The sequence below is a fragment of the Triticum aestivum genome, chromosome 5D (genome assembly GCF_018294505.1).
Source record: "Triticum aestivum cultivar Chinese Spring chromosome 5D, IWGSC CS RefSeq v2.1, whole genome shotgun sequence".
In the NCBI taxonomy this organism is placed as follows: domain Eukaryota; kingdom Viridiplantae; phylum Streptophyta; class Magnoliopsida; order Poales; family Poaceae; genus Triticum; species Triticum aestivum.
In genome coordinates, this window is record NC_057808.1 from 133,200,043 (window position 1) to 133,211,096 (window position 11,054).

Consider the following 11,054-nt stretch of genomic DNA (forward strand, 5'->3'; position numbering starts at 1 on the left):
GCCGTTCCAAGTAAATTTTGTATGTGCCAAACTCTAAACCTTCAAAAGAAATTCTATTTTGTATGCTCGAATAGCTCATGTATCAACTAGGGTTGTCTGTATCTTCCATGCTAGGTGGGTTATTCTCACGAGGAGTGGACTCCGCTCCTCATTCACGAGAAAATGGCCGGTCACTGGGATGCCCAGTCCCATGCACAAACCAAATCAAAATGATTGCAAACAAAACTCCCCCAGGATTGTTGTTAGTTGGAGGCACCCGTTGTTTCGGGCAAGCCATGGATTGATGTTTGTTCTTGGTGGGGGAGTATAAACTTTACCATTCTACTTGGGAACCGCCTATAATGTGTGTAGCATGGAAGATATCGAGATCTCTCGGTTGGTATGTTGACAACGAAAGTATGCCGCTCAAAATATTATTTATCTCTATTTCAAAAATCGAGCTCTGGCACCTCTACAAATCCCTACTTCCCTCTATGAAGGGCCTATCTATTTACTTTTATGTTGAGTCATCATCCTCTTATTAAAAAACACCAGTTGGAGAGCATCGTTGTCATTTGCATGCATTAGTATAATTTACATTGAGTATAACTATGACTGGACCTCTTTTACCATGTATTACAATGTTTAGTCAGTCCTTGATCTTCATAGGTGCTCGGCATTTATGTTTTGCGGTCTCAGAAAGGCCTAGCGAGATACCATCTTGTTATATCATATTATGATTGTTTTGAGAAAGTGTTGTCATCCGAGATTTACTATTATTGCTCGCTAGTTGATTATGCCATTGATATGAGTAAACATGAGACCTAAATGTTATTGTGAATATGGCTAGTTCATAATCTTTGCTGAAAACTTGAATGATGGCTTTACATATTTACAACAACAAGAGCAAACAGAGTTTGTAAAAGTTTTTCTTTATCACTTACAGTTTGTCAGCTGAATTGCATGAGGACAAGCAAAGGTTTAAGCTTGGGGGAGTTGATACGTCTCCAACGTATCTACTTTTCCAAACACTTTTCCCCTTATTTTGGACTCTAACTTGCATGATTTGAATGGAACTAACCCAGACTGACGCTGTTTTCAGCAGAATTGCCATGGTGTTATTTTTGTGCAGAAATAAAAGTTCTCGGAATGACCTGAAACTTCACGGAGAATATTTTTGGAATAAATAAAAAATACTGCGAAAGAATCAACACCAGGGGGCCCACACCCTCTCCAGGAGGGTGGAGGGCGCGCCCACCCTCCTCGGGCGCGCCCTCTGCCTCGTGGGCCCCCTGAGGCTCCACCGACCTCAACTCCAACTCTATATATTCACGTTCGGGGAGAAAAAATCAGAGATAAGGATTCATCGCGTTTTACGATACGGAGCCGCCGCCAAGCCCTAATCTCTCTCGGGAGGGTTGGTCTGGAGTCCGTTCGGGGCTCCGGAGAGGGGAATCCGTCGCCGTCGTCATCATCAACCTTCCTCCATCACCAATTTCATGATGCTCACCGCCGTGCGTGAGTAATTCCATCGTAGGCTTGCTGGACGGTGATGGGTTGGATGAGATGTACCATGTAATCAAGTTAGTTTTGTTAGGGTTTGATCCCTAGTATCCACTATGTTCTAAGATTGATGTTGCTATGACTTTGCTATGCTTAATGCTTGTCACTAGGGCCCAAGTGCCATGATTTCAGATCTGAACCTATTATGTTTTCATGAATATATGTGAGTTCTTGATCCTATCTTGCAAGTCAATAGTCACCTACTGTGTGTTATGATCCGGTAACCCCGAAGTGACAATAATCGGGACCACTCCCGGTGATGATCGTAGTTTCAGGAGTTCATGTATTCACTTAGTGTTAATGCTTTGGTCCGGTACTCTATTAAAAGGAGGCCTTAATATCCCTTAGTTTCCAATAGGACCCCGCTGCCACGGGAGGGTAGGACAAAAGATGTCATGCAAGTTCTTTTCCATAAGCACGTATGACTATATTCAGAATACATGCCTACATTACATTGATGAACTGGAGCTAGTTCTGTGTCACCCTATGTTATAATTGTTGCATGAGGAATCGCGTCCAACATAATTATCCATCACTGATCCAATGCCTACGAGCTTTTCACATATTGATCTTTGTTTAGTTACTTTACCGTTGCCACTGTTACAATTACTACAAAACTGCTACTATTACCTTTTCCACCGTCACCGTTACTTCCATACTACTTTGCTACTAAATACTTTGTTGCAGATATTAAGTCTTACAGGTGCGGTTGAATTGACAACTCAACTGCTAATACTTGAGAATATTCTTTGGCTCCCCTTGTGTCGAATCAAAAAATTTGGGTTGAATACTCTACCCTCGAAAACTGTTGTGATCCCCTATACTTGTGGGTTATCATGCGGACAAACCTATCCAACTAGGCGTAGGGTGTGTACAAACAAGGAAAGATCGAACAGGAAGATAGCATGCTTCATTTCAAAGTACTGCAGCGTTATATTACATCAATGATTGCCGCGGTTCTAACTTAAGATAAAATTGTCTTGGTCATGAACTTGCAGCGGCAATGAGAAATGGGGTGCCTAGTCTCGGCGCTCGCCCTCCACCCTCTTGACTCCGTCGACGCAGCTGATGATGGGCTCGATACGCTCATCGAGCGCCACGAGGTCCACATCCTCCGGCAGGCTCTCCAGCGCATTGGCGAAGTCGACGCTGGGGTTCCAGAACAACACCTTGGTGAGAACCTTGGTCAGGGCGCCCGGCAGAGCCTCCGGGACTCGTTGGCCATATATACTGCTCGATTGGAGTGGAGCTGCTCCAGGGCGTCGAGGGCGCCCTCGAAGAACAGGGTCAGCCTGGCATTGGGGCTCACCTTCGGCTCCTGGGAGTACCTGACATCCGGCATGCCCATGACGGCCAGCTTCGCGGTGATCCTCCCAGCGACGTCGACGAGGCAGCTGATCCAGAGGTTTACGCTCTTCGCATAATCCTTGTGCTCGGCGGCATCATCACTCCGCATCCGCTTCTCGTCCTCCAGGGCCTTGTTCAGGGTCTCCTCACGAGCCCCGTCCTCCGAAAGCTCCCCCTCCAAGCCGTCCAGTTTCAGCTTCAGGTCGTTGATGGAGTCATTGCCTTCGAAGAGCAGCTTGGCCTTGTCGAAGATGGCAACCTGCGCATCCGCCAGGGTGTGTGTGGCCGTGTCCCTCTCCGCCGTCAGCACCGAGATCTCCTTCTTTAGCTACCCCAGCTCCAGCTCCAGCTTCTCCACCTTGCCAGTGTGGTCCAGGGCTTGAGCATCGAGTGCCTCCTTGTGCCTCTGCTCCAGCTCCTGGGTCCGCTGCGCGACAATCTTCCTGATTTCTTTGTCCTTGCCGTGGAGCGTGGCGGCAAGCGCCTACTCACGGGCAGCGAGGTCTTCCTCCTGGCTGTCCAGCAGAGCCTGCTACTGCTACCGAGCAGCCTCGTCCTTGGCGGCCTGCTCCTTCGCCACCTCCTGGGCCTTCTCGATGTCGGCCTGCTTCAGGATGAGCTCTCGCTTGCGCTCATCCAGCTCACTCTGGGCAGCCCTCAGTTCATCCTGGGCTTCGCCAAACCAGGCCTGCGTCTGAGTGACATGCTCCTCAAAATTTGCCTCTGCCTTGTCCACCGCCGCCATCTTGGATCTCACCTTGTCTTGGTGGGCACGGTGGAGCGCTTGGAGTTTCTGGAAGTTGGCGCTCATGGCTCGGAGGAGCTGCTCCTCTTGGGGGCCGCCGCTGCTGGTGCTCGGTTCATCGACGACCTGTAGCCCAGCAGCGGCGGGTGTGTCATCATCAAAGACCTACCCCTCGGCAGGCGCCCTGGTGTCTGCCATCCTTGGGAGGCGGACAAACAAGTCATCGCCCACCTTCAGCTACTTGGGAGGCGTGGGGGCTGTGGGGGAGGAAGGTTGGTCGTTGGCCACCTCCTCCTCGGCAGGCTTCTTGGCGGCCTCCCCGGCAGCGGCCCTTGCGGCCTCCTCGGCAGCGGCCTCATCAGCCTCCTCGGAGGTGGCCTTGCCGGCCTCCTCGGCAGTGGCCTTGCTGGCCTCCCTGGCGAGACCCTCGCCGGCCTCCCCGGTGGCGGACTTGGCGCCTTCCTCAGCCGCGATCTTGGCGGCCTCGGTGTCCTTGGCGACCTCCCCGATGACGATGTCAATATCCTCCTGGTCCATCGAGGGAGGGTCCGGAAACCAGAAAGGAAGGACGAAACGAGGCCAAGATCAAGGTTCAGAACAAAGAAAAAAAACAAGGACAGGACGCAGGCCACTTACCCGTGCCAAGCTGAGAAGATGTGGTCCCCTCCACGCCAACGTTCGTTGCCGGGATGGAGCCACTGGCACCCAAGCTCGCCTCCTCTTCCTTCGTGCGCGTGGGCTCGTTGGTAGGTGATAACCCACAAGTATAGGGGATCGCAACAGTTTTCGAGGGTAGAGTATTCAACCCAAATTTATTGATTCAACACAAGGGGAGCCAAAGAATATTCTCAAGTATTAGCAGTTGAGTTGCCAATTCAACCACACCTGGAAAACTTAATATCTGCAGCAAAGTATTTAGTAGCAAAGTAATATGGAAGTAACGGTAACTGTGACAAAGGTAACAGTAACAGTTTTGTAGTAATTGTAACAGTGGCAACGGTAAAGTAACTAAGCAAAGATCAATATGTGAAAAAAGCTCGTAGGCATTGGATCAGTGATGGATAATTATGTCGGATGCGATTCCTCATGCAAAAGTTATAACATAGGGTGACACAGAACTAGCTCCATTTCATCAATGTAATGTAGGCATGTATTCTGAATATAGTCATACGTGCTTATGGAAAAGAACTTGCATGACATCTTTTGTCCTAACCTCCCGTGGCAGCGGGGTCCTATTGGAAACTAAGTGATATTAAGGCCTCCTTTTAATAGAGTACCGGACCAAAGCATTAACACTTGGTGAATACATGAACTCCTCAAACTACAGTCATCACCAGGAGTGGTCCCGATTATTGTCACTTCGGGGTTGCCGGATCATAACACATAGTAGGTGACTATTGACTTGCAAGATAGGATCAGGAACTCACATATATTCATGAAAACATAATAGGTTCAGATCTGAAATCATGGCACTCGGGCCCTAGTGACAAGCATCAAGCATAGCAAAGTCATAGCAATATCAATCTCAGAACATAATGGATAATAGGGATCAAACCCTAACAAAACTAACTCGATTACATGATAAATCTCATCCAACCCATCACCGTCCAGCAAGACTACGATGGAATTACTCACACACGGCGGTGAGCATCATGAAATTGGTGATGGAGGAAGGTTGATGATGACGACAGCGACGGATTCCCCTCTCCGGTGCCCCGAACGGACTCCAGATCAGCCCTCCCGAGAGAGAGTAGGGCTTGGCAGCGGCTCCGTATCATAGAACGCGATGAATCTTTCTCTCTAATTTTTTTCTCCCCGAACGTGAATATATAGAGTTGGAGTTGAGGTCGGTGGAGCCTCAGGGGGCCCACGAGACAGGGGGCGCGCCCTCCACCCTCATGGACAGGGTGTGGGCCCCTGGTGTTGATTCTTTCACCAGTATTTTTTATATATTCCAAAAATATTCTTCGTGAAGTTTCAGGTCATTCCGAGAACTTTTATTTCTGCACAAAAATAACACCATGGCAATTCTGCTGAAAACAGCATCAGTCCGGGTTAGTTCCATTCAAATCATGCAAGTTAGAGTCCAAAAAAGGGCAAAAGTGTTTGGAAAAGTAGATGCGATGGAGATGTATCAGTAGGTGCCCTTGCCGGGGAAGCCCCTTTGGGCGGCGTGGTCGATGGGTGCGGCATATCAGGGGCAGCCCTCAGCGGCTCCTCCTGTTGCTGCTCCCCTCCTGCAAATCCGGCAAGGTCAGCGCCACGATTTACGCCCCGGCGCCCGTCGATGAGGAGTGAGTGATAAACTTACGCTGGGGGCTGAAGCGGGGGCTGCGTCGAGGGCTGGCATCCGGGCTGATCTCTACCACCACTGGCGTGTGCGGAGTGCTCGCCCGGGGCTTGGCGCCCGTCGAAGCCTTGGCCCTCTTCGCCGCCCTCTGGGCCAGCATCTCCGTGTCCCCCTAAAGATGAGATCAAGTCAGGGGAAACAGTACGGGCTGGGAGTCAGAAATGATGAAGGGCGAGATGCGTACTCCTCCTCCTCCATCGGCCTCCTCTTCCTCTTCGGGCTGAAGGACCCAAGGTCGAAGTCGGCTCTGGGTTGCTGTCCAAAGGGGGAAGAGAAGGGGATGGGGTCCTGCGCCGCTTGGGCGAGGAAGAAGCGGCGGCCGCTGCCTTCTTATTTGCTGCCGCGGCCCTCATCTGGCGCACGGGCTGCGCCCGGGCCCGTTGCTGCTGCGTGGTCCTGCCGGGCCGGACCGGCTCACCAGAGCTAGCCCGCCACAGGACGCGTCTCCTTCCCGGGGCCGAGGAGTCATCCGCCTCGGTCTCCTCTTCGGTCGACTCCTCGACCACGTCTTCGACAAGGGGAGCCCCAGCACTGGCGCCGCTGGCTTCCCCGGCAGACCACGCCCACTCGGCGAGCTCTTTCTCTTCTACGGCCGTGTCGGCCTCGTCCTCCACGGTGCCGACGCTACCGGCCTCTTGGGCAAGTGCCGCCTCCTCCACCCTTGCGGCAATGTATGCTAGCTCCGCCTTGGTGGTGTCGCGGATGAGCAGCGGCTCGTCACGAACATACCTCTCCAACAGGTTGTCAAAGAAGGCATGCACCCGCTCCGCTTCCGGCTCAGCCCAGCTTGGATCCAGGCCGTGTGCGTTGAAGTCCAGCATCATGGCGATGATGGCGGTCTGGCAAGAGTTGTTGCTCAACGGGACCACTCCCGCTGGCAACCCAAACAGAGACCCGCCGGCCATGATGACCTTGCCGGCCCTCACGGCCTTGCCGGCCTTCTTGGCCTTCTCGGCCTTGCCGGTCCTCTCGACCCCACCGGCCTCGTTGACCTTGTGCTGGAAAAGCCTCTGGCAAAAATGGGCATGCCCCAGCACCATGAAATTGTGCTTCAAGCCAGGGCGGAGCCTCATGATGTCAGCCGCGTTCCTGAAGTCCCAGGCCGACCTCCCCTTGTTGTGCAGCGGGGCAATTCGGTGGCAGATGAAGTCAGCCCCAATCATCTCAAGAGTGAGCCCAGCTGAGGTGAGGGGATGGATCCTGGTGGTGGCGACCGTGAGCTTCTTGTCATCGGCGTCGACATCGCTCTAGTCCTTGCCGCAGAACGGAGGCTTCCTATGGACCCAGTAGAACTCTTGCGGGTCTACCTCCTCAATCAAGCACCATCGGCCCCGCCACTCTTCCCACCTCTCCTTCTGGGAACCTTCCGGGTACGTGCCCCTCTCCTGGGTCCTCGGGATCCAGGTGATGTAGCTAGAGATGGCGCCTCCTGGCTGGATGCGAGGATAGAAGTAGTGGCGGAAGAGCGCCGTGCTGGGGAACACTCCGGCAAAGCCCTCGCAGAGATGGGTGAAGGCCATGCACGCCACGACATTCGGCGTCAAGTCCAGAAGGTGAAAGCCGTAGGTATGCATGATGTCGTTGAAGAAATCAGAGAAAGGGGGGCAGAGCCCGCGGGAGAAGTAATCAACGAAGAAGGGGTACCGGTTTGGACCGGCCTCGGCAAAGGCAGCGGGGATGATGCGCGTGGCAGGGTGCCCCAACGTCTCCCTCCCCCACAGGGGCCTAAAGTAGTCCCTGAGGGTGAGTGCATCGACCGTCGAGGCGAAGAGGGTGCGCTGCGTCCGCATCTCCATCAGCTCGCTCTCCGGCGCCTCCTTACCACCGGCGTCCTTGGCGCTCCCTTGTCCTTGCTCGTCTTGGGCGCCATGGTGGTTGAGGAGGGCTGAGGGATTGAAGGCAATGGGGGCACGGCGGCGGCGCGCGGGGGCGAGAGCTTCGACTTGCATTTGGAGAAGAGGGGAACGGCGGTTTCCAAGATTGGAAAGGGTGCAGAGGGTAAATGAGTAGCGCCTCTGCGTTTTCATCTTTTTATGGGGAAGGCGCGGGCCGCCTCTTTACTATTCACCATGATGTGACGCAAGCGTGCAGCGACCGCCCCACGCACGACCCTCGCGTCACGCATTCAACGCGGGTCGTGGGGAAGTGCAACTGGCGAAGGAGTTACCGTAGTCAAGACTCTGCCATGCGTGCCCGCGCACCGTTTTGGGCCTGGCCCAACAACGCTCTGCGCTTATGTGTGGCCCAGGCCCGGGGGCTCCTGTCGGTGTACAAAAGTAGGGGCCTTCTGTACCCCTTTACTTGTGCACGGGCAGTTGTAGCCACACCTACGGCCACGCTTGGCGGGGCAGAGGAAGCAGAGATACAAGACTACCAGAGCAGCGCCGAAACCAGAGGCGCGAATAGCGAAGGGGCAAGGTGGGTTTCCCCCAGCAAGAGCCTTGCCGGGGACGACCTACGCTGCCCCGCCAAGGGCCTTGCCGGGGCAGCTTACCCAACACCAACAAGACCGCCACCCTTGAGCCTGAGAGTTCCGACACCATCGACAACATTGGAACCAAGGCTCGGAAGGTGCCTGCATGGTGGCATGCAGATCTTTGTGAAGACCAGAGGCCTGCAAGACTAGATGGGAACCAAAAGACGAAGGCCCCCCGGGAAGACCCTTGCCGGGGACGACCACAAGACCCCGGCAAGACCCTTCCTGGGAGCATCTGCGGGGCCACAACCAGGCCCGCACTTATCAAGGTTTCACTGCCCCATGGTCGTTCCGACGCAGTAGCCAGCCTGCCAACTAGGCACGCACCTACGTGGCAGCATGCAGCTTCTAGGCCAACTAGGCAAGCAACTGTGTGGTGGCATGCAGATCTTCGTGAAGACACTGCCACCGCACCAGCGCAGCAGCCAGCCAGCCAGCGTGGTGCTGCATACCTTGTCAGCTTGGACGCGCGTCGAAGCGAGGCGAGGCGGCGACAGACGAGACGAGCTTCCTTGCCGTCCCCGATAAAGCAAGAGGACACGTCGGCAGTGCATTAAATACGTTTTGTCCTATGATGTCAGGAGATAAACTTGTACACTGTAGACGCTTTCCACCTCCTGTGTGGCACTGTGGCAGCCCCTTTGACGTATAAAAGGAGGCCCGAGACGTACTAAGGGAGGATTCGGACTTTTTGGGCTACATTACTGCAGGATGCTGCTAACACGACACTACGATCAGAGACCCTTCGACGAAACTGTGTGCGATGCCATGATCGCAAACGGTGGTGTAAAAAACCGTCAAAAAAGGTGCAAAACGTTTGCGATGGAGGATGCAACAAACACGGTTCAGATTTTAGTTGCGTGTGCGATTCAGCCCACACGGTTAACCCGTTCGAACTGTTTTCGATGAGGCAGAACAACAGAAACGGGCAGCCATATCAATGTGTGTGCGATATACGGCATACAGTTTGCTCCGATGAACCGTTTGCTATTAGGGAGTGCAACATAAACGGTTAGCCAGATCAAGGTGTGTGTGATATAGGGCATACGGTTCACTCGGACGAACTGTTTTCGATTAGCGAACGCAACAGAAATGGTTCAACTTAACAAGATGTGTGTGATACGTGGCAAACAACCGAGTCGAATGAACTGTTTGCGATGAGAAATTACAACACAGACGGTTAATACAGTTAGTTCGTGTGTGATTCTGTGTGTACAAAAAACTTTGAAAAATGCAAACTAGTTGCTTGCGGTGGCTAGGAATATCGCACACGATGCGTCTGCGAGTACTCGTGTGCGATGATTAGTAAGTTACACATACGTTTCCTTATGTTAACACTTGTGTGATAAATAACACGTGGCACCGGATATGGTATTCGGATTGTGTGTGTGCTCCACTTAGTCTTCCCGCGCTCCAGTGAATGCTTCCTGCGCTCTAGCGAATGCTTCCCGCGCTCCACATGGATGAATTGTAAAATCCACACCTATTCCCTCACCGGTTTCCCGCCACCAGCTAACGGCTTGCTACATATAACCCAGGCGGCAACACACTGCCGCGGCACTCTGCGAAGATCTAGTCCTCACCCATCTACCATTAGTTATTCCAAGCATGCCAGGCAACGACCAAAGCTTCGACGTCGACGCCTACCTGCGTTACATCTTCGGTGAGGAGAACGAGCCGGAGCAGGTCGGGGAGCAAGAGCTTCATCGGTCGGTGCAGGCACCATGGCCCATTGACAACGATATTGGCGTCACAGTCCTTGGGAGCACAATCGACATATTGCAGAGGAGGTGTGATGAGCAGTTGGCCATCCATCGTGCAAAAGATCCAGAGCTGCTCGGCGGCATGATCGACGACCCACCCGAAGAGCCCCCGTGACCAGTGCTCATCGAGAGCCTGATACCCCGCAAGGAATGGGCAGAGGACCTCTGCGATTCAGTCAAGATAAAGGCAGCCTACGACTTCATCATTGCCCGCGGCGGCCGTGTCAACCTCGATCCTAATGATATGGTGGCCAGGCTCGAGTGCATCCTTGGCGGAGTTAACGTCCCCGACGAAGTAGAACATCGCCAACATGATATCTTGAGGATGCAGGTGATCGGCGGAATTTGCTACCAGGCCAGAGACATGGAAATGGAGCGGTTCCGCGGAGTTGTCATGCACGTGATTGCACGCTGTCAAGCTCTTCTGGAAGAGGCCCAGCAGCCCCAAGAGCCTCCCAGCGCCAGCAGCTCCGTAGGCGGAGGCGGGTCGGGACACTAGGAGTGAACGATCGCAAGGGTGCTATGCTGATCATGGAGTCCGAGAAGACCATCGTCGGAAGGCCGCCAGCTCAGCCTTTTAGCTTATATTTTGTTATAATTGTATGCATATGTAGGTCGTGAGTGTTCTGGGCCTTGTCGCATTTGGCATTTTAAATTATCCTGAATATGTAAGACAATTATTAAGAATTATTAACAGTTGCCATTGTAACTTTGCCTTAACGGCGAGCAGAGCGCGCCGCGGCCGCCTCAACGGCGAGCAACCACGTGGTCAACCTTCTGCCATCAATAAATTTTGACCTTGTTTCTCGTCACATTGCTGATTACAACGCA